The following is a 20894-nucleotide window of genomic DNA, read 5'->3' as shown; positions in this document are numbered from 1 at the left end:
GCAAAAATGATGATATAAAACCTTGATAAAAATGCACTTTTAAGTACTAATCACACCCCCCCAAACAGCTTATTACTAGTCCCTAGTAATTAAAGCGTTAAAATAGGAAAAAAATTTGTAAATTCCACAAAGCAAGGCATTCATCATTCAACTTCCATTAATCTATCCAGATAAACAAACTCTCATTAAATTTATATAACTGCTCAATACTTATTAAACAAAATATTAATAAACCTTCCTTGTTATGTGCTCAATGTATGAAACATAGATGATAGGGATTTTATTGGAAGAAAACAATATTTTGTTCTAATGTTTAAGGTTAACTTTCTTGGGTTGGGATTATTTTATTTTATTTTACCTTTTTTTTTTAATATCTATACATATAACTTAAAACACAATGCATCTTTAACCCATGTAACGAGCTTTCGGTAATGACTCCCAGACCAGTTGATCTTAGGGCATTAGGTGTTGAGACACCCCTACGAGCTTAGTAACTCGGGTTGCAGATACTGATACGTAGATAGTGCAATGTTTGATTCCCTTAAACTTTTCTCCTTAACCCATGTAACAAGCTTTGGGCCAATAGCTCCCAAGTTAGTTGACTTTAGGGTATTAGGTGTTAAAACACCCCTTCGGGCTTAATTGCTTAGGTTAGGGAGGCTACGAAACCAAACTTATCTACGTTTTTATTATCATCATTTTATTTTATTTTATTTTATTTGAAAATTATATACTATCCCTATCCCTTAGTTGTTACCTTTAACAAAAGAACATAAATAATGTAATAATCCAATACGCAACCACAATCATATGTTAAAGTGTGTGTGTGAAAATGAAGGTTTAAGAATACTTGTTAAATGAGTATATGAGCAGAATGAAGTGATAACAATGCGAGAGTTTGTAAACCTGAATATTTCAAGAAGTATTCTAATAGGCCTTGTTATGAATATTGCAAATAACCATTAGAAAATATTTACTAAAATGCATCTCAAGAGTCATTCCCCCTTACTCTGCCATCCTAGTAATAACAGTTTTGCCAAATGGTTTTTTTAAAAACAAAAACAGTTAGTTGGTTAGTTTTTTTTTTTTTAAATACTACTACTCTCCCCCCCAATCAAAATGAGACATTGTCCTTAATGTCCTAAGGTAGAAAGATAGAGTATAGAAGACATCACCTGAAACAACGAACAGTGACAAACCTGAAACACACTTAAACAAATATAAGAAATAACATAACAAAATACTATGCTAGAAATAAAACCAAAAGACACAAGGATTCACAAACGAAGGCTCAAATCCAATCTAAGCTTTTTACGACTTTCTGTAGTTGACCAATTTATGCGACTCATGGAAGGATCAATTACAGGGGTGAAAGATTGTAGTTTGTCGATCAATTGTTCAGCAGTAGCAGCAGAGATTGTGATTTGTTGTGCCGAAGACGTTAGAAATTCCTGTTCCATAGCTTGATCAAGAAAAGACAACAAAGTATCATAAAAACCATTAACATTGAGCAAACCTATAGGTTTATGGTGAATGTGAAGTTGGGCCCAAGAGGAAATATGAAAGATCTCTTCCAATGTGCCCAGACCACCTGGTAAGGCAATGAAGGCATCAACATGGTTAAACATTGTATTCATTCGATCAAACATTGTGGAGACCTGTAGTTCCTCTCCAATTGTTCTTCCAATGATGTCCCCTTTTGTTAAAGCTTTGGGGACGACCCCCAAAACTTGACTACCTCCTAAAAATGCAGCTATTGCCACACCCCCCCCATTAACCCAAGGCTGCCTCCCCCATACACTAAATGAATCTTTCTCTCAGCTAGTACCTGACCAAGATGATTTGCTGCTTCTAAAAAAACTATTTCCTTTTCCAGGACTGGATCCACCGAAAACACAAATATTTTTTATGTGATAACTTGAGGAACCTGCCATTTCTACACGCTTCTATATCTGTCTAATGTAAGGGTTGAGTAGAAATGAGGGGAAGGAAGAGAAGATTTTATAGATGCGGAATTGAAAATGCAATCATATCACCTATATGTAGGCCAGCTGGAGTCTCACACTCTCTCTCTCTTTATTTATTTATTTGAAAAAAGCATGTGTATGTAGAGGTAGTTGTGATTGTGGCTCACATCTTCCCTTGGTTTTACATCCAATAATGACTTAAACGCCCTCTATGGGTCGAGGATAGGCTTCCCATCCAGTTTTCTTAAAAACTGGCAAACAGGGTCTTTTTTAGTCAGATTCCCAAGACTAACTCTATCATGTTCTTTATGAAATTAGGGCCATAAATCATGAATTGCATGATGCACATCTCCATTAGGATGCGTCTCAAGGGTCAACAAAAGATTATCTAAAGACCCCTTACTCAGGCCATCCTTAATGAATTGTATTTTATCTTCACGGTTTATAGATATCATTCCTAAAGAACGACATGTTGCATTACAAGTCCATCTGGCACATTTGTGACAGACTTTCAGTCGTTTTGCACGATGTTTCTTTGCAAAAGTGCTTTTACCTGTTCCAGGCATGTGTGAAATGAAAGAATTGGAGGACTCACCTAATAATCGGACCTTTGCTTCAATCAGCCAGCGAATATCTTCAGGAATTCCATGATTCATCAACAACTTCAATCTTGCACACCTAGTACGGTAAATTTTTGTAATCACATTCTGAGGCAGAGCGGGAAAATACTTTTTCAATTTTTCAATAGTGGTGTCCATTTTCAAATCAGAATTGGAGAACAGAGTCAAAGAAGGGAGAAAGAGCAAAGAATTGCACAAATATATACAGATATCAGTTATTATGGGAAACTGAAAGAACCGACTTAAGTCACGGAGTACCGTGATCCGCCTTTTGACCGGGGTGAGAGAAACTAGCAAAATGAAACACAAAACAATGTGAGAAAACGAATCAATCTTTATATACAGGATCACTCAATTCAATAGAGTCATTTTCAACTGAAAAATTGTCAAAGTAGACTTTCAAACGATGTCCATTTACCTTGAAAACATTGTCATTCTTTGGATTCTCGATATCACAGGCCCCATATGGATACACATCTTTCACAATGAAAGGACTACTCCATCTTGATCTTAGTTTTCCAGGAAATAAATGGAGTCGAGAATTATAAAGCAAAACTTTTTGACCAACATTGAATGTTTTTCTCAATATTTTCTTGTCATGAAACTCTTTGATTCTTGCTTTATGAATTCTTGAATTTTCATATGCATCATTTCTTATTTCCTCAAGCTCATTTATTTGTAACTTACGCAGCTGACTAGCATCATCAAGGTTTGAATTGAAAGCTTTAATAGCCCAATAAGCTTTATGTTCAAGTTCCACAGGCAAGTGACAAGGTTTTCCATAGACTAGTCTATAAGGTGACATACCTAATGATGTTTTATAAGCAGTTCGATAAGCCCAAAGTGCATCATTAAGTCTTAAAGACCAGTCTTTCCTATTAGGGTTCACTGTTTTCTCGAAGATTTGTTTGATCTCCCTGTTAGCAAGCTCTACCTGTCCACTAGTCTGAGGGTGATAAGGGGTGGCAACTTTGTGAGTGATTCCATATTTCTTCATTAAAGACTCAAATGGCTTGTTGCAGAAATGTGTTCCACCATCACTTATCATGGCTCGAGGGATTCCAAATCGACTCAAAATATTTTCTTTCAAGAATTTTATCACTGTTTTGTGATCATTGTTTCGACTTGGAATTGCCTCTATCCATTTTGAAACATAATCTACTGCGACTAATATGTACACGAAACCAAATGATGAAGGAAATGGACCCATGAAATCTATACCCCAACAGTCAAAGATCTCAATGACAAGAATAGGATTTAAAGGCATTATGTGACGTTTTGAAATAGATCCCAACTTTTGACAATTTTCACAAATCTTGCAGAATGCATGTGAGTCCTTGAACATGGTGGGCCAGTAAAATCCGCATTGTAAGATTTTTGCAGTTGTCTTTCTTGATGAGAAATGGCCCCCACATGCCTCAGAATGACAAAATTTAATGACACTACTTACCTCATTGTCAGGAATGCATCTTCGAAATATTTGATCAGGACAATATTTGAATAAATAAGGGTCATCCCAATAAAAGTTCTTCACTTCATTCAAGAACTTTCTTTTGTCTTGGGTACTCCAATGAGCTGGCAATTGTCCTGAAACAAGAAAATTAACAATATTAGCAAACCAAGGCATCGTAGAGACAGAAAATAAAGATTCATCAGGAAAGTAGTCATCGATTGGTGTGATGTTAGATTTTGAATCTGTTGTCAATCTTGACAAATGATCGGCGACAACATTTTCGGTGCCTTTCTTGTCTTTGATTGTGATATCAAATTCTTGAAGTAAAAAAATCCACCGCACCAATCTAGCCTTAGAATCTTTCTTAGAAAGAAGATATTTCAACGCTGCATGATCACTAAAAACAACAACAGGTGAGCCAACAAGATAAGACCTGAACTTTTCACATGCAAATACTATTGCAAGTAATTCTTTTTCAGTGGTGGTGTAATTCATTTGAGCACTATTTAAAGTTTTACTTGCATAGTAAATCACATAAGGTTTTTTCTTTGTCCCAAGACAGCACCCACAGCGTAGTCACTAGCGTCACACATTATTTCAAAAGGTAAAGACCAATCAGGAGGTTGAATGACTGGAGCAGAAGTAAGCAGGTTTTTAAGTTTAACAAAGGCTTCTTCACAATGTTCACTCCATTCAAAGATATTATCCTTTGTTAGAAGGTTACTCAAGGGCTTAGATATTACGCTAAAATCTTTGATGAACCTTCTATAAAAACCTGCATCTCCTAAGAATGATCTAACATCTTTAATAGATTTTGGTGTTGGCAAGTTAGCAATTAACTCGATTTTAGATTTGTCAACCTCAAGTCCTTTTGATGAAACAATGTGACCAAGTACAATGCCGTCTATTACCATAAAGTGACATTTTTCCCAATTCAGTACAAGATTCTTCTCTTCACACCTGCTCAAAACCTTTTCTAAGTTAGTCAAACAATCATCAAATGAATCACCAAAAACAGAAAAGTCATCCATAAAAATCTCAAGAAAATGTTCAACCATATCACTGAATATACTAAGCATGCATATTTGAAACGTGGCTGGGGCATTACATAATCCCAAAGGCATCATTCGATATGCAAAAGTACCAAATGGACATGTGAAAGTAGTTTTCTCTTGATCTTCCAATGCAATTTTAATTTGGTTGTAGTCTGAATAGCCATCTAGGAAACAATAAAATTCATGACCTGCAACTCTTTCTAGAATTTGATCCATGAAAGGTAAAGGAAAATGATCTTTTCTAGTCATTGAATTAAGTTTCCTATAATCATTACACATGCACCAACCAGTAATAATCCTAGTTGGAATTAACTCATTTTTTTCATTTGTTATCACAGTGACTCCAGACTTCTTAGGTACCACTTGAGTAGGACTTACCCATTTGCTGTCAGAAATAGGATAAATGATTCCATTATCTAGAAGCTTAATGACTTCATTTTTCACTACTTCTTTCATATTAGGATTAAGCCTTCGTTGCATTTCTCTAGAGGGTTTAGCATTTTCCTCCAAATAAATCCTATGAGTGCAAATCAAAGGACTAATTCCTTTTATGTCAGCTATGGTCCATCCTAATGCATTTTTGTGCATTTTCAGAGTTTGTAATAACTTACCTTCTTGCTGTGCATTAAGTTTGGAAGAGATTATTACCGGAAAAGTTTCATTTTCTCCTAAAAATGAGTATTTGAGATTGAGGGGTAACGGCTTCAAATCAGGTTTTGGTGGTTGAACACTTGAAGGTATTGGCTCAATTGACCGTGGCCGCAATTCCTCAATTTGTGGTCTCCAATTACTTGCCTTTGATTCTTCCTGAAAATAGACCATTTGCAAATCATCAGATTCATCAATCTCAATTTCATTGGAAGTGGTTTGAAATTGATCATGAACTAATTTTTCAGTAAAGTCCACTTCCTGTAAATCATTATCATCTCGAGGTTGCTTGCAAATGTTGAAAATATTCATCTCCAATGTCATGTTTCCAAAAGATAGCTTCATCAGTCCATTCCTACAATTAATCAATGCATTAGAAGTTGCAAGAAATGGACGCCCTAAAATAACAGGAAATGAATTACATGCTTCACCAGGTTGTGTGTCCAAGACAATAAAATCCACAGGATAAATGAATTTATCAACTTGTACTAACACATCTTCAACTATTCCTCTAGGCACTTTTACAGATCTATCGGCAAGTAAAAGAGTCACAGAAGTTGGTTTTAACTCTCCTAGATTGAGACTTTGAAAAACTGAATATGGAAGTAAATTCACACTAGCTCCAAGATCAAGTAAAGCTCTTTCAATTTTATGTTCTCCAATAAAGCATGAAATTGTAGGACAACCAGGGTCTTTATATTTCAATGCATTATTGTTCTGAAGAATGACACTTACTTGTTCGGCTAAAAAGGCTTTCTTTTTCACATTCAATTTTCTCTTCACAGTGCACAGATCTTTCAAAAATTTAGCATAAGAAGGAACCTGTTTAATAGCATCCAGCAAAGGTATATTGATCCTTACCTGTTTGAAGGTTTCAAAGATTTCAGAGTTGTGATGGAGTTTCCTTTATTTCGTCATGGCATGAGGAAATGGAAGTGCTGGCGGAGAATCAGTTTTTTCTTTGCAATGATCAGATTCAACCCCTTTCTTACCCTCAGAGATTGACTCATCATCATTCTCACAAGGTTCAAGAATGGGTTTTTTAATAACCTTACCACTGCGAAGAGTGATGACTGATTGGCTTGATCCATGTGTTGGCTTCCAGAACTACTTGCATTCACATTGTATTGCTCCTTTGGATTTTGTTGTGGTTGAGATGGAAACTTACCTTTCTCTTGGAAATTGAGAGCAGATGTCAATTTTGCAAGAGTATTTTTAAAATCTGTCATGCTTTGAGCAAGTTGAGTGTTAATTGCCTCTTGCTTTTCCATAAATGCATGCAATGTTTCCTCAAGATTTCTTCTAGGAGGTGGAGCATAAGGAGGTGCATATCCATGAGAATTTTAGAAATTATGATATGCTTGAAACGGTGGCTGTGAAGTTTGAGCATTATTGTTCTCACTCTTCCAACTGAAATTTGGATGATTTCTCCAACCAGGGTTATATGTTTGCGAATATGGGTTATGGTTGGGCCTTTGAAATCTGTTTAATGCATGGTCTTGTTCATGGAGACATTCTTTAAAAGAAGGCAAGGTTGGACAGTCATTGGTTGAATGTTCGTTGGTTTCACAGATTTGACATGCAATGTCTTGAACAGATTTTAATTGACTACTCTTTTTCAATTCTAGCGCTTCGACCTTTTTAGCTAAAGATGCAAACTTGGCTTGGAGGTCATGATCTTCCCTAAGGTTGTACATACCCCCACTAGATGTATGAGGTTGGGTTTTACTTGGTGCCTCATAAGTACCTGTGGTGTCTTAATTTTGTGCATTTTCAGCTAGCAAATCTAAGTACTCCATTACTTCATTAGGGTCTTTATCCTCAAAAGTTCCATTGCACATCAATTCAACCATTTGCCTATCTCTAGGAGTTAACCCTTCATAAAAATGTGAAACTAATCTCCATGTTTCAAAACCGTGATGGGGGAAAGTATTAAACAAGTCTCGATACCTATCCCAACATTGGTAAAATGTTTCTCCTGGTTTTTGAGAGAAAGTAATGATTTGTCTTTTGAAAGAGTTTGTTCTGTGAGATGGAAAATACTTCTTTAAAAATTGTTGTTGCATTTCATCCCAAGCACGAATGGATCCAGGTCTTAAATTTTGTAGCCATGTTTTAGCTTTATCTTTTAATGAAAAAGGAAAAAGCTTCAATCTAATGGTGTTCATGCTACAATTTGAGTCATTATACGTGTTGCAAACCTCCTCAAATTCCCTTAAATGCAAGTGTGGATTTTCTAAATCTAAGCCATGAAAAGATGGTAAAAATTGAATAATGCCTGTCTTAAAATTAAAACGAGATGCATCAGGAGGAAAAACTATGCATGAGGGTGCACTTGTTCTTGTGGGATTCATGTGGTCTCTAAGTGTTCTGATACGGATCAGCGCAACACCAAGCGTAATCATGCCAATGACCCATTGGAGGTGCCAATTGGGCCAATCACAAGAGCTAGGGCAAAGAAGCTTAAAGAAGCATTGAATGGGCTTGTTCAGAACATATGGAGCAAAATGGACCTAGATGGGCTTGAGACATTTAAGGAGCATGAAGGGCAGCCTTTAATCCATCTAGTTCAGGTCCAAGAAGAGCCCAATTCGTGTGGAACATGGGGTTGATGTGTCCGGCCCAATACCAGCCTTGTTAGGCTTGTTTTTCCTAATGCTACAAGGATAAAAAGTCAGCAATTGATTCTCCTAATTAAGTAAGGAAGTTGGCCATATCTTATTTCTAAAGAGAGGAGGACTATTTAATGCTTTTCCTAACTTAGAAAGGAAAGTAATTAAATTAGCAACAAAGGAGGAAATTTGTTTTCTTATTTGTCAAAGTTAAACAAGGAAATCCAAGCTAATCAAGGACATCAGGGGGGGACAACAACACAAATTTTCCAAATCAGATTTGTCCTCGTTTATTTAGGACTTCTTAAGGGTGACAAATCTGATTCTAGCATATTTAGCATGATAATTTTTGGAATTTTATTATTTTTATTATTTTCTTCTTAGTTTTTGGGTTATTATTACTTATTTGGGTCAATTGTAAGTGGGCTTCATATAAGTCCACCTAAGGGGGGTCCATTAGGGTTTTCTTAAGTCTAGAGTCAGTATAAATAAAGGCATAACCAAACATGTAAGGTTACGCAATTTTCAGATCAATAAACTTCTTTACTGCACTTATTGTGTGTTGGTGGGATAATCTCCCTTCCTTTGTTCTCTAAAGAACTGAAAACGACTTATCGAAGAACAATTGTCTTCGTGGCGTCATCCTTATACTTCTCGTTCGCGAATCAATATTCGTTGGGTGGGGGTCTCCGTTTTCAATAGTGCTGGTGCCTAGGTACAAGTTGTCTTTGTGACACACTCCTATCAAACCTGATTTACTTGGCTTTCCGGGAATTGGTGTCTTTGCGTGTCGGTTGCGTGACCACGTGATCACGAGGTTTGCATCATTTGGTATCAGAGCTTGGCTCCATTAATCAGGTTATATCCTTCTAAAATTTTTGTTTCTTGTTGATTCCGCAAAAAAGTTCCTTAGTATCCAATTTCTTCTTCTCCTTGAATTTGCGGCATATATAAAAAAAATTGTTATTTCATTCTGTTATTTTTAAAAATATATCAGTAGCATCAAAAACAAAAAAAAAGAGAGAGAAAAGAGAAAAGTAAAAAAAAAAGAAATCGTTCAAAAAAAGATGTTATTGGATTTTGCCGCAGAAAACTAAACAAGAGAAAATTGGATCAAATCAACTCAGAATTAGCTCAAATTTTATAATCTGATTACTGGGCTCATAATTGCACCACATATCAAATTTGGGGTCAATTCAATATCGTTTGCTTTGGGTTTCAAATTCGGGTCTAATCAGGTTTGATTCATAACGTTTTTGCGTCAGTATATCAAACCTTATCGTAAATTGCTCAAACTTTATATTCTGTCTATTTGGGTTGATATCACACTATATCTGAAATTTTAACTCAATTGGACGTCATTTACTTTAGGTTCCATATTCGGACTTAACTCTTCGTAAACGAGTCTGTTTTGCGTCAACTTTTGAAATTCGCATGCTTTCTGTTGTTTTCATTTCTTGCAGTTTATCTTCATCATATACAACATATTTGGGTGTTGCTTCATCATTTTGCATATTTTTTGTTTCTGTTTTTTTTTTCGAGTCTTCAGTTTCGTTCATATTTCGGATAGACTCGCTTGTTACTCGCGAGACTATCATCGCAGTTTTGTTTTGCTTGTTTTCTAGTTTTTATTGCTTCTTGAGTCATATATATATTTGGATTGTGCTGCCAAGTTGGTTCTATTTGGTGTTGGTTTCAGTTTCGCAAGAACCGCGGAAGGTGAGACGAGAGGTGTGAGCGTGTGAGGATATTAAGAGTGTTTGAGCGAAACACGTGCGACGTGAGGATAATTTTTTTTTACCACTAACCAATTTTTGCAGGTACTATCATGTCAGATCAAAACAACACACCACCCCATCCCGAGGGAGAACTTACGTTCCAAATGCAAGTCATGACGCAGATGATGGAGAGGATGAATTTTGTGATGGGAAATGTGTGTGACAGACTTGATAGGGTAGAGAAACGTGGTAATGAGGCTGGTACAAGCACCCAAAATATGAGGAAGCTTAGGGCTGAACCGAAAGCAAACAATGGCGGTAGGGCCGAAAGGCCAAAGTGGGCTGATTATGAGGATTTTGAGGAGGCCGTTGATGATATTGGTGATGGTGGTTTTGAGGATGAGGCCATAGGCCATCGGGAAGGTTTTTGGCAGCCTAGAAACCGAAGGGATTATGGGAATAGAACTAGGGGCCAATTCAGCCAAAGGGAAAATTTCCGTAGTGTTGGGGGACATGCTGATTTAGATGGTGATTTGGATGCCATCAAACTGAAAATACCTTCTTTTCAAGGTAAAAACGATCCTGAGGCATATTTGGAGTGGGAGAAAAAGGTGGATTGGATTTTTGATTGCCATAACTATTCGGAAGTGAAGAAAGTAAAATTAGTAGTCATCGAATTCACAGATTATGCACTGATATGGTGGGATCAGATTGTTATTAGTAGAAGAAGGAGTTGAGAGAGGCCGTTAGCGTCGTGGGAGGAGATGAAAGTGTTGATGAGAAGGCGATTTGTGCCTAACCACTATTATAGAGATTTGTATTTGAATTTGCAGGGTTTGAATCAGGGTTCTAGGTCCGTGGATGAGTATTTCAAGGAGATGGAGATTGCCATGATTCGGGCCAATGTGATTGAGGATCGGGAAGCTACCATGGCTAGATTTCTAAATGGGCTGAATAGGGACATTGCGAATGTTGTAGAATTACAACATTGTGTGGAATTGGAGGACATGGTCCATATGGCAACGAAGGTGGAGAGGCAAATAAAGAGAAGGGGCAGTACACGTTTTCAGACCAATTCGGCTTCATCTTCCTCAACATGGAGGCCGAATTTGAAAAGAGAGGGGGCTGTCCAACCAAAGCCTTTATGCAAAGGTCGAACCATCTAAGGCCAAAACGGATACTCATACGGATGGAAAAGGTAAATCTGAATCTCAACCTACTTGTGATAGAGATATTAAATGCTTTAAGTGTTTAGGGAAGGGGCACATTGCATCTTAGTGTCCAAACCGAAGAGTTATGCTTACAAGAGACAATGGGGAGGTTGAATATGAAAGTGAAGAGACCTTTGGTGGATTGTAGTGATGAGGAGATTGCATATCCTGTTGAGGGGGAGGCCTTGGTTATAAGGCGTGCGCTGAACATGCAAATCAAAGAAGATGATATAGATTAGCAATGGGAAAATATATTTCACACTCGATGTCACATCCAAAAGAAGGTATGTAGCATGATAATTAATGGAGGTAGTTGTGCTAATGTTGCTAGTGATACTCTTGTGAAGAGATTGAATCTGAGTTGTGTTAAGCATCCGAGGCCTTATAGATTGCAATGGTTGAATGAATGTGGTGAAGTGAGGGTTACTAAGCAGGTTGTGATTGCGTTTGCTATTGGGAAGTATTCCGATGAGATTTTGTGTGATGTAGTCCCAATGCATGCTAGTCACTTACTTTTGGGGCGTCCATGGCAGTTTGATCGGAAAGCGATTCATGATGGGTTTAGAAATAGGTTCACTATTGTAAAGGATGGTAAAACCTAAAAAACAAGTGTATGATGATCAAATGAAATTAAAAAAGGAATGTGAGGTTGGGAAGAGTGAAAATTCACGTGAGGACAATGGTGAGAGAAAACCATCAGATTCGGCTAAACCTAAATCATTAATTAAACCGGTTGAGAGTGGAGGTAAAAACCGAGGAGTGAAGAAAGTAAGCTTGTGTGATGATAATACTGTGGAAAAATTAAAGAAACAACCCAATTTTTATGCAAAGGGATCTCAAATCAGATCTGCATTTGTCACTAATAAGCCAATGATCTTACTTGTGTATAAAGAGGCTTATTTTAACACTAACGATCTTGATTATGCTATTCCTAGTGTGGCTGTTTCTTTGATGCAGGAGTTTGATGATGTATTCCCTGAAGACATCCCTAATGGATTATCACCATTAAGGGGGATTGAACATCAAATTGATCTTGTGCCTGGAGCTTCAATTCCTAATCGTCCGGCCTATAGAAGCAACCCTGAGGAGATGAAGGAGCTTCAAAGGCAAGTAGATGAGTTGATGATGAAGGGGTACATTCGTGAGAGTATGAGTCCTTGTGCTGTGCCAGTGCTACTTATGCCTAAAAAGGATGGTACATGGAGGATGTGTGTTGATTGTCATGCCGTCAATAACATAACGGTAAAGTATCGACATCCTATTCCTAGGCTTGATGACATGTTAGATGAGTTACATGGATCATGTATTTTCTCTAAGATTGACTTAAAAAGTGGGTACCATCAAATTAGGATGAAAGAGGGTGATGAGTGGAAAACTGCATTTAAGACTAAGCATGGTTTGTATGAATGGTTAGTCATGCCGTTTGGACTTACAAATGCACCTAGCACGTTTATGCGTTTAATGAATCATGGATTGCGTATGTTTATAGGTAAGTTTGTTGTTGTGTATTTTGATGACATTTTGATCTATAGCAAGAACTTAAATGAGCATCTTGATCATTTGCGTAATGTACTTAGTGTGTTGCGTAGTGAGCAATTATATGCTAATCTTAAGAAGTGTACCTTTTGCATGGAAAAAATTGTGTTTCTTGGCTATGTTGTAACTGCGCAGGGTATCGAGATGGACGAGGAGAAAGTTAAGGCCATCCGGGATTGGCCTACACCAAAATCGGTAAGTGAAGTAAGGAGTTTTCATGGACTTGCTAGTTTTTATAGAAGGTTTGTGAAGGATTTTAGTACTATTGCTGCACCTTTAACTGAAATTATGAAAAAATCTGTTGGATTCAAATGGAATGATGAACAGGATAGGATTTTAATTTGTTGAAAGATAAACTTTGTTCGGCACCTGTTTTAGCTTTGCCAGAGTTTACGAGAGCTTTTGAAGTTGAATGTGATGCGTCAGGTATTGGTATAGGAGCTGTGTTAATGCAGGATAGGAGGCCCATTGCGTATTTCAGCGAAAAACTTAATGGGGCAGCCTTGAATTACCCTACATATGATAAGGAGCTCTATGCCTTGGTAAGAACTTTAGAGACGTGGCAACATTACCTGTGGCCCAAGGAGTTTGTGATACATTCTGATCATGAATCATTGAAGCACTTGAAAGGGCAAGGTAAGTTGAGTAGGAGACATGCCAAATGGGTTGAATTTATTGAAACCTTTCCGTATGTGATCAAGTATAAGCAAGGGAAAGAAAACATTGTGGCTGATGCACTTTCGCGCAGGTATGTTCTTTTATCTACTTTGGATGCTAGATTTCTAGGATTTGAACACATAAAAGAATTGTACAAAGGTGATAGTGATTTTGCAAATGTTTACGATGCTTGCGAAACTTTGGCTTTTGGAAAGTTTTATAGACTTGATGGATATTTGTTTAAAGAGAATCGTTTTTGTGTTCCATTAAGTTCTATGCGTGAATTGCTTGTACGTGAAGCACATGGAGGCGGGTTGATGGGGCATTTTGGTGTTGTTAAGACTTTAGATGTGTTGCATGAGCATTTTTATTGGCCTAAAATGAAAAAAGATGTGCAACGCATATGTGATAAATGCATAACGTGTAGAAAAGCAAAGTCTAGGACTCAACCACATGGCTTGTATACCCCTTTGCCTATACCGAAAGAACCATGGGTAGACATTTCAATGGACTTCGTCTTAGATTTACCTAGGTCAAAACGGGGTAGGGATTCCATCTTTGTAGTTGTTGATAGGTTTTCAAAGATGGCACACTTCATTCCATGTCATAAAACTGAGGATGCAACTAACATTGCTGATTTGTTCTTTAGGGAGATAGTACGACTTCACGGGGTCCCTAAGAGAATTGTTTCTGATAGAGATGTTAAGTTCCTTAGCTATTTTTGGAAGGTGTTATGGGGAAAATTGAGTACCAAACTGTTGTTTTCAACTACTTGTCACTCCCAAACAGATGGACAAACCGAAGTAGTTAATAGGACCTTAACACAACTTTTGCGTGCTGTCATTCAAAAGAACTTAAAGAATTGGGAAGATTGTTTGCCATTTATAGAGTTTGCATATAATCGTAGTGTGCACTCTACTACTGAATTTTCACCATTTGAAATTGTGTATGGATTTAACCTTTTAACTCCAATGGATTTGATTCCTTTGCCAATTGATGAAAGGGTTAGTCTGGATGGTAATCGCAAAGCACAGGTGGTGAAAACACTTCATGAGAGTGTGCAGCAACATATTGAAAAGAGGAATCGTGTGTATGCGACCAAAGCCAATAAGGGGCGCAAACATGTTGTCTTTCAGCCTGACGATTGGGTTTGGGTGCATATGCGCAAGGAGAGATTTCCGGCCCATAGGAAATCAAAGCTACAACCACGAGGAGATGGGCCATTTCAGATCCTTGAGAGGATCAATGACAATGCTTATAAAGTTGATTTGCCAGGTGAGTATGGTGTTAGTGCTACCTTTAATGTTTCTGATCTTAATCTGTTTGATGTAGGTGATGATTCGAGGTCGAATCCTTTTGAAAAGCGAGGGGATGATACGGATCAGCCCAACACCAAGCGTAATCATGCCAACGACCCATTGGAGGTGCCAATTGGGCCAATCACAAGAGCTAGGACAAAGAAGCTTAAAGAAGCATTGAATGGGCTTGTTCAGAACATATGGAGCAAAATGGACCTAGATGGGCTTGAGACATTTAAGAAGCATGAAGGGCAGCCTTTAATCCATCTAGTTCAGGTCCAAGAAGAGCCCAATTCGTGTGGAACATGGGGTTGATGTGTCCGGCCCAATACCAGCCTTGTTAGGCTTGTTTTTCCTAATGCTACAAGGATAAAAAGTCAGCAATTGATTCTCCTAATTAAGTAAGGAAGTTGGCCATATCTTATTCCTAAAGAGAGGAAGACTATTTAATGTTTTTCCTAACTTAGGAAGGAAAGTAATTAAATCAGCAACAAAGGAGGAAATTTGTTTTCTTATTTGTCAAAGTTAAACAAGGAAATCCAAGCTGATCAAGGACATCAAGGGGGGACAACAACATAAATTTTCCAAATCAGATTTGTCCTTGTTTATTTAGGACTTCTTAAGGGTGACAAATCTGATTCTAGCATATTTAGTATGATAATTTTCAGAATTTTATTATTTTTATTATTTTCTTCTTAGTTTTTGGGTTATTATTACTTATTTGGGTCAATTGCAAGTGGGCTTCATATAAGTCCACCTAAGGGGGGTCCATTAGGGTTTTCTTAAGTCTAGAGTCAGTATAAATAAAGGCATAACCAAACATGTAAGGTTACGCAATTTTCAGATCAATAAACTTCTTTGCTGCACTTATTGTGTGTTGGTGGGATAATCTCCCTTCCTTGGTTCTCTAAAGAACTGAAAACGACTTATCGAAGAACAACTGTCTTCGTGGCGTCATCCTTATACTTCTCGTTCGCGAATCAATATTCGTTGGGTGGGGGTCTCCATTTTCAATAGTGCTGGTGCCTAGGTACAAGTTATCTTTGTGTCACACTCCTATCAAACCTGATTTACTTGGCTTTCCGGGAATTGGTGTCTTTGCGTGTGGGTTGCGTGACCAAATGATCACGAGGTTCGCATCATGTTCTAACCCGAATAATCTCATTATTCTCATTATGAAGCGATTGATTGTCTTCTTCGGCCATATTTTATGAAAATGATGAGGATACCCTACAAAATCTACCACTTAATGTACGTGACTAAACTCTTATGCACGTGTAAAAAGAGAATAAAAGGAAGAAGAAAACAAAAGAAAAAGAAACAACACCAAAGAAACAAAGTTAAATACAAGAAAAGTAAAAAGAGAAAATAAAATAAATACTATAATTTGTACAATAATTTACCTCCCCAGCAACGGCGCCAAAAACTTGACACAACCAAAAGATTGATGTCTTTTCCCAAGTGCAGGAGTGTCGAAGTAATAAATAACCTAGCAAGACCGGGGTCGAACCACTGGGAGGTTACTTGTATAAATTATAAGCAACAATAATACAACAACAATAGTAACAACAATAACAATAATAGTAGTAGTAGTACTAGTAATAGTAATAGTAATAGTAATAATACCAATAATACTATTAATAATGATAATAATAAAGATGCAGAAGAAGAAGTTGATGAGAACTTTGAGATAGAAGATTAACGTAAGGATTAAACAATGATAACAACAAATGTCAAGGTTAGAGGATCCACTAATGGTACTTCAAACAAGTATAGTATAAACTCTTATTATTCAATTGGAAACCACACACAAAGGACGTTCCAATCAGATTATAAATTGTTAACATGATTACATTAGTTATCTTATTCGAATAATGCTAATACTTGTAAATGTTGTCAGGCATTCATGATTATAACTTATGTTAACAACAAATCAAGTTCCTTTCATAGCTCAACTGTCGGTTATACCATACAATATGGGCTATGAAAGTGCCAAGTATTTGTTATACCAAGTGTTATACAACATAAATCTAGATTAACCATTTAACAAGCAAAGTATTAAAAGTTAACAAGATAACAAATATAAAGCATGTTAGTATCCAACATTAAGATCCCTGTTAAGTTTATATTATACTTATTGTTCCACCATTAGTGTACCCTTTTCACCTTGACATAATTAACTTAGCTAGACATAATGAAAGAAAGAAACATAAATAAACAAGATAAGAACATAAATGAGAAAGAAGTTAACTAAGTAAAGAAAAGGAAATGAAAGGCATAAACAAGAGATTAATATAAAACTTAAGTATTACAAAAGAGAGAGCAAGGGCATGATCTTGATCTGAACACCAAGATGCCTAAATACATGGCAAATGCCTTCTTTTATAGGCCAAAATTCGAAACTATTGATTTGTTGATTAATTGATGAGTGGGTGGCCACATCTTGACTTGGTGATAATTCTTATCTTCTTATCTGACAAAAACGTCATTGATGACATCATAATTTGAACAAACTTAAATCATGAAAGTTCTAGGCAATTGTCTCATCTTTCCAGGGTAAAAATTTGAGATCATTTGGACTTCTAGAACTTGAGATATGGGCTGAACACTGAACAATGTCTGGGCTGCAGGACAGATTCGGACTTCTTTGTTGTTGCTACAATTTGGACTTGAAAATAACCTTTTTAAATCTTGGGCTCCACATGAAAGTTGTAGGCCTATGTCTTATCTTTCCATCCATATAAAATGGATCTAAATCCAAGATCTACAGCTCCAGATATGACCCAATTACAGAACAGTGTTCCAGTTTGGACTGCACCAGCATCTCTTTTCTATGTTTGGCCATCTCTTTGTCCTTTCAATTTCAGTACTTCAACTCATTAATCAGTTCTTTCATTTATGTGATAGGCCTGCATTTAAGATGAACATTTACCATAAATTAAAGGTATCTTATATAATTAGATATGTTATTATAAAACATGCTTTAGTTAAGGAGTTATTGATACTTCAAGTGCAAAAATGATGATATAAAATCTTGATAAAAATGCACTTTTAAGTACTAATCAGCAAGAACCAATACACTTAAAGAAAATGGGGCCTAAATGCAAATAAGAATAATTATAGAGCATAAATACTCCTATTCTCACCAAAAATAGATTTGCAGCTACGTAAAGAAATAAAAGAGGGAGTTTTTATATCTAATTTTAGAAATCAAGAGAGAAACACCAAAATTTCAAGAACCCATCCCAGATTGAGGGTTGTGGATAAAATAAACCTTGGTGGGAAAGGGATTAACAAGAAAAAAATTGAACAAGAAGAGAAGAGGGTCGACTGTCATTAGAAAGAAAAGGAGGGATCGAAACTTTGATTCGCACCAGGTAAGATATTCTAAACCTGGTCTTATGAGTCATTTCAAGTCGATTATAAATTGATGCCTGGATGTTAATTTATATATTGAGTTCTTAGACTTGAATTGAGGAAAAAGTATGAGTTGTTAAAGTAAAGAACTTCATGTGTTGTGTGTAAATGGAAAGGTTGATGAATCTGGACAGTTTCGTCTCTTGACCTTCAAAGAGATTTTGGGTAGGAGAATGAAGGAATTAGGATCAAGTTCCTTTATAGAAATTGTAGTTATGGATGTTTACTAACTAATGAAATTGTTCTTGCTCAATTTGGAGTCATAGAACTCCAGTCATGGGTCACCAACCGAGAATGGGTCATGACAGACCCTATAAGGTAGTAGGTCTGGTTCATTGATGAGCAATTTTGACTGTCTTAGAGGCAGAACTGGGTTCTTCCCAAAACATAGAACTTGTAGCTTCATGTCTTACCTTTCCAACGCCATAAATTTTGCTTGAATCAGAGTTCTATAACTCCAGATATAGTTAAAAATATGAGGAGAGGTCAAACAGTAACAGTTCAAAAATGGACAGTAACAGTTGGACAGTAACGATCCAAGTGTTTGTTGATGAGCGATTTTGACTATCTTAGAGGCAGAACTGGGTTCTTCCCAAAACATAGAACTTGTAGCTTCATGTCTTACCTTTCCAAAGCCATAAATTTTGCTTGAATCGGAGTTCTATAACTCCAGATATAGTTAAAAATCTGAGGAGAGGTCAGACAGTAACAGTTCAAAAATGGACAGTAACAGTTGGACAGTAACGGTCCAAGTGTTTGTTGATGAGCGATTTTGACTATCTTAGAGGCAGAACTGGGTTCTTCCCAAAACATAGAACTTGTAGCCTCATGTCTTAACTTTCCAACACCATAAAGTTTGCTTGAATCGGAGTTCTATAACTCCAGATATAGTTAAAACTATGAGGAGAGGTCAGACAGTAACGGTTCAAAAATGGACAGTAACAGTTGGACAGTAACGATCCAAATGTTTGTTGAAGAGCAATTTTGACTATCTTAGAGGCAGAACTGGGTTCTTCCCAAAACATAGAACTTGTAGCCTCATGTCTTACCTTTCGAACACCACAAATGTTTTGGATTCTGTGAGTCACCCGGAACTCAGTTTTCGCTGATGATTTCTAGGTTAGCAAGGACTTTGTTTTTTGTGTTTATTTAAGGGTCCGCAACAACTTTGTTTTTGTTGCGGATTCCATGTGTCACCTGTAACTCAGTTTTTGTTGATGATTTCTAGGTCAGCAATGATGCAATTTTTTGTGATAATTTTAGGGTTAGGAAGGATGTAGTTTTTACAGCGGCTTCCATGCATCACCCGTAACTCAGTTTTCACTCATGATTTCTAGGTCAGCAGGGACTCAGTTTTTTATGATGATTTCAGGGTTAGCATCGACTTTGTTTGCGCTGGGGATTCCATGTGTCACCCGTAACTCAGTTTTCGCTGATGATTTCTAGGTCAGTAGTGACACAGTTTTTGGTGATAATTTCAGGGTTAGGAGGACGTAGTTTTTACAGAGGCTTCTATGCGTCACTTGTAACTCAGTTTTCACTCATGATTTATAGGTTAGGAGTGACTCAGTTTCGGTGATGATTTTAGGGTCAGCAGCGACTTAGTTTTCGCTGGCGATTCCAGGCGTCACCCGTTATTTAGTTTTCGTTGTTGATTTCTACATCAGGAGCGAATCAGTTTTCAGTGATGATTTCAGGGTCAGCTGCGACTTAGTTTTCACTGGGGATTCCTTGCATCAGCCGTTACTCAGTTTTTGCTAATGATTTCTAGGTCAGCAATGACGCAGTTTTCACTGATGATTTCATAGTAAAGAGGGACTTAGTTTTTGCTAGGGATTCCATACGTCACCCGAGTCGTAGTTTTCGGTGATGATTTCATGGTAAGGATAGACTTATTTTTTGTAGACGATTTCAAGGTCAAGAGGAACATAGTTTTTGCTAAGGATTCCATGCGTCTCCCGTAACTCAGTTTTCCTTGATGATTTCTAGGTCAATAGAGACTCAATTTGTGGTGACAATTTCAGGGTCAACAGCGACTTAATTTTCGCTAGGGATTCCACGCGTCACCCATAACTCAGTTTTCACTGATGATTTCTAGGTCAGTAGTGACTCAATTTTCGGTAACGATTTCAGGGTCAAGAGAGATGTAGTTTCACTTCGGATTCCATGCGTCACCCGAACTCAGTTTTCACTCATGATTTGTATGTCAGCAGAGACTTAGTTTTCGGTGATGATTTCAGGGTCAACACCGACTTGGTTTTTGCTGGGGATTCCACGCGTCACCCGTAACTCCGTTTTCACTAATGATTTCTAGGTCAGCAAGGACTTAGTTTTCGGTGACGATTTTAAGGTCAACACTGACTTACTTTTCGCGGGGGATACCTTGCGTCAGTCGTCACATTTTTTGCTGATGATTTCTTGGTCAGCAGTGATGCTGTTAACCCCCGATTATAATTTTTCTAGGTTATTAAAATATGAGAAATTTAACTAATAGTAAAATGGGTTAAATTAAATTAAAGAAACCTAAATCAAGAAAAAAAAAGTGAAATTAATGAGATGAAAAGTGAATATAGTATTAAATTGTTTAAAAGAAAAACATTTGTGAGGACATAATGAATACGTAAGACCAAGAGAGGTCAATATTCAAATAACAGAAGGTTGAGAGTTTATGTACAAATGATAAAAAGGGGTAGGGATACATG

General features: G+C 37.0%; 2 pseudogenes; one reads left to right on the top strand and one right to left on the bottom strand.

Annotated features, from left to right (window-relative positions):
* Positions 1 to 2176: 2176 nt before the first annotated feature.
* Positions 2177 to 16291, bottom strand: LOC133696695 (uncharacterized; annotated as a pseudogene).
* Positions 10715 to 15398, top strand: LOC133696367 (uncharacterized; annotated as a pseudogene).
* Positions 16292 to 20894: the final 4603 nt, after the last annotated feature.

The sequence above is a fragment of the Populus nigra genome, chromosome 6 (genome assembly GCF_951802175.1).
Source record: "Populus nigra chromosome 6, ddPopNigr1.1, whole genome shotgun sequence".
Classification (NCBI taxonomy): Eukaryota; Viridiplantae; Streptophyta; class Magnoliopsida; order Malpighiales; family Salicaceae; genus Populus; species Populus nigra.
Note: the sequence above shows the minus strand (reverse complement) of the source record. Positions and strands in the feature narration are given on the sequence as shown.